This window comes from Rhinopithecus bieti, unplaced genomic scaffold (assembly GCF_001698545.2).
Source record: "Rhinopithecus bieti isolate Rb0 unplaced genomic scaffold, ASM169854v2 scaffold_44571, whole genome shotgun sequence".
In the NCBI taxonomy this organism is placed as follows: Eukaryota; Metazoa; Chordata; class Mammalia; order Primates; family Cercopithecidae; genus Rhinopithecus; species Rhinopithecus bieti.
Window position 1 is genome coordinate 1 of NW_016817880.1, and position 4,231 is coordinate 4,231.

Sequence of the window (4,231 nt, forward strand, 5' to 3'; positions counted from 1 at the left end):
GGCTTAAGCAACAGAGGCCGCGGCAATTTCCGGGCCTCACGGCTCTGGACAAGTCTTATAGATGTGTACAGTTCAACATACCATCTTGGAGGAGAAACACATCTCAATATTTTCAGACAGAAAAAATCCATTTTGTTATTACGGAACTTCAGAACATATTTCAGAAGAACTCAACATAATATATGCCAATTTTAACATTTATTTAATTAATAAAATATTTTATACATAAAAATTTCCAGTGTTTAACTTCAAATGCTAGTTTTATAATCCTCAACAGAAAGGATATTAGGAGAACACAGTTTTAAATATATCACTACTACTCATGTTTTGTCACTGAAATATACTTGTAACAGAACATTTATTTAGGAACATTTTGCAGAGTAATTTTTTAAATTTATTATTATTTTTTAAGACAGAGTCTCACTTTGCTGCCCAGGCTGGAGTGCAGTGGTGCCATGTCAGCTCACCGCAACCTTCACTTCACGGGTTCAAGCGATTCTCATGCCTCAGACTCCCAAGTAGCTGGGACTACAGGCATGTGCCACCATGCCTAGCTAATTTTTGTATTTTTTTTAGTAGAGACGGGGTTTCATCATGTTGGCCAGGATGGTCTTGAACTCTTGACCTCAAGTGATCTGCCTGTCTTAACCTGCCAAAGGCTTTTGCATAGTAATCTGTATGTCCCCACTTTTCCTTTTATTATTACCTTTTGTTTTATTTTGTTTGGTTTGGTTTACTTATTAGCCAGAATATTGTGTTTGGTAATTAATATTTCATTCTTTTGAGAAAATCAAATAAGAGCAAACAATACAAATCTACTCTCAGAAATAGTGACATCCTCTACTATGTGGTCTGTGTAAAATAATTTATATTTCACTATATGTCTTTTGTATGCTGAAAAATCACCTTTTAATAATGAATAGGGCAGAGTCATATCATCTCTCTCAATTGAGAAATTTAATATACTTGTTAGGTTACATGCAGATAAAGCTAAAATGGAAACCCCAAAATTAACTTATTTAATATTTATATGTTTATTTTGAACCAATAAAATATTTCCATATCATACACATCAGAATTATTGAAAGAGGCACTTTTTATAGAAATTAACTTTTAAAATTAAATCCTCTTTCCTACTCCAAATTTTTCCACTTAATGCCAGAAATACCTTACATAAAATATCCACTGGTCTACTCACATGACAGCAACTTTTATTGCAAGAGGATATGCCAGAGTTTGATTTGTTATTATGTCACAGTTATGACTCACCTCTTAGGGTAGCACAATTGTCATGTTAACTGTGTGCTTTTCAATTTACTCTTAAGCAGGAAATAAAAGAATGTCCAGCTGAGAGATTGCCAGGGGTGTTGAAATGAGTCATATGCATTAGCAGGCATTATTTACTCATAAATCCCATGTTTACTGGGAGCATTTTGCAATCCCAGAAGGTGATCATAAAGTTATTTTGGGTATGTGTTGGATCAGTAGCAAACAGGAATTGCTATTATGAAATCATTGCACTGAAGTGTGTCTGATGCCTGAAATAGATCCTCATATTCAAAAGAACATCGAGGACTAAGAAGGCACTTACCAAGCTACTTGATACAAATATGGAAAATGGCTAAGTACTCTTTCAAAAATTTATATTGATTTTGTAGGTACATTTCACATGAATACTCGATTCTTTTAGCTGCTTCAGAATAGCTTGAGCTAATTCCACATCAATTTCATATCATCAGTGTAGCATCCTGTGTTATTCCAGTGACGCTTGGCAAGAACTAATGTATCTCCTCTTGAGCCATCTGCTATTAATTTTGAAGCTAAGCTACCCCAGAATTTCACTCATCTGGAACCTAGGGGCAACACACAGACACAGACACAAACACACTAACACACACACATGCACCCACAGCGAGAGAGACACACACACCGACACACACACACTCTTTTCCAAATATTGGAGGGTAAAAGTATTAAACTAGTCATCTATAAAGTAGAGTATTTCCTACGCAGCAAATGGTAGTGTAATCGATTATACATGTGCTGTATTTCGAAGCCCATTTTGAAGCACATGTGTTGACTGATTTGTCAAGGGTCTTAAACATAATCATTAATCTAATCATTTATCTTCTGAAAATCTGTTCGAGTGAGACGTTATTAAAAACATTTTGTATAAGAAAATTTATTGCAGTGCTACTAATAGAAAACATAAATCAGAAATATAGTAATGGTAACAATAATAACAAATTATTAATATTTATTGAGCTCTATATGATTGACCGATGTCTATGCCTTGCTCTGTATTATTTAATCTTGTCAACAACCTAATAAATTAGGTTCAAGTATTACATGCATTTTGAAAATGAAGTAACAGTGCATATGTTTGAGCACAAACAAATCTGACTTTTTAAATATTCATGAATTAGAGAATGCTAATGTTATTTAAACTATATTGCAAAAGTTTTTACTAATAATCTTTATTATAAAACAATTGAGTGTTTATATGCATATTTTGCATTAATCTTACTTTATAGCTAAAATGTAATCAACCATTTTCTGTCCCCAATTCCATTAAACAATATGCGAGATGAATATATTCTCATTCTTGAGAGTTTCCACCATCTCTAGGCAAGGCTGAATCTTTGGATGGGTGACTAGCACAGTTGCACAGGCCTCAACTCTTAGAAGGGTCTGCACTTAGAGTTTAATAATCTTCATTGCAGGTTTTTAATTCTTTTCTTTTTTATTTTTTGGCAGAACCTTGCTCTGTTTCCAGGCTGGAGTGCAATGACATGATCTCAGCTTATTGCAACCTCCACCTCCCAGGTTCAAGTGATTCCCCTGCCTCAGCCTCCCAAGTAGCTGATACTACAGGCACACGCCACCACATTCAGCTAATTTTTTGTATTTTAGTAGAGACAGAGTTTCATCACGTTGGCCAGGATGGCCTCAATCTCCTGACCTCATGATCTGCCCGCCTCAGCCTCCCGCAGTGCTGGGATTACAGGCATGAGCCACCAAGCCTGGCCTACTTCTTAATGTTATCTCTGAATTTGTATTTTAAAGTAAATTCTGATTGGATAATGCATCATGTGTCCAGGACTTGAAGCTGCTACTCCCTTATTACTCTGCCACCTGAAATTTTGCATCTCACAGGGCGCCAGCCTTGCTGCTCTGCCCATTGATCTCTGCCACCCTCCATACCTGGTATGAGTTACCACTGGAAGTAGTCTGTGGCAGCACCAGCCTTTGCCTTATTCTGACAGTGCCAAAGTGGGTTTGGTGGGTGACTCAGCTCAGTTGAACCTCTTGCCAACTCCCAACACAGGTGCAGAGTGCATCTGAGTGTGGAGGTTGTTGACTCTTATGACATGAGAAGTGCAATGTGGACATAAAATTGTGAATGATGTGACTATTCCAACAAGACAAACACACACTGGCAAGGGTCTGTTTCGCTAACAAAGCTACACAACTGCAGCAGAAAAGCTCCATGGAGGAAGAACTACTGTGCAAATAAAGGTTTCCAGCTGCCAATGATGCTAACAAAGTGGAGGAAGGGGCACAGCAGGTCCCTCAGAAAGCTTCCCCAGCCGCTTTCATGAAATTAACACCCTTCACTATTTTCTCTTCCAAAAAGTAAGGATTTTCTCTTTAATATCTCATGCCTCTTCCAGCTTTATTACTCTGTGATTATGTGTTCATTTTTAAGGCATAATAAATAAGAAAATAATGAGATTATTTGAGTTTACTTTTTCTAAAAGTTCATTCTAGATGCAATAAATGAAGTTAGTAAAACCCAGTAAAAATGCTATATAATATATATACTCTTTAAGAAAAAATGCTTAACATTTTTACCCCTTTAATTTGCTTTCATGATTCCATGCATTTTGTTGTACTTATCATGGCAAAATTTATTTGTGAACTATATATCATAAAGTCTTGCTCTATGATCAACAAACTTTAGTTAACTTTTAACTTCAACATAATATTAGATATTCACCTCTCCATTTGTTTGGAGTTAAATTGTCATTGCTCATTTGCTTTTTTATCTAAATTAAGATTTTCTTTAACTCGACACAATAAACACCATATATGCCAAGCCCACAGCTAACATCATACTCAGCTGCGAAAAGCTGAAACTATCCTCTAAGATCAGGAAGAAGACAAATATGCCCACTTTCCCTTTTTCTGTCAACATTGAAAGGAAAGTCCTAGCCTGAGAAATGAGATA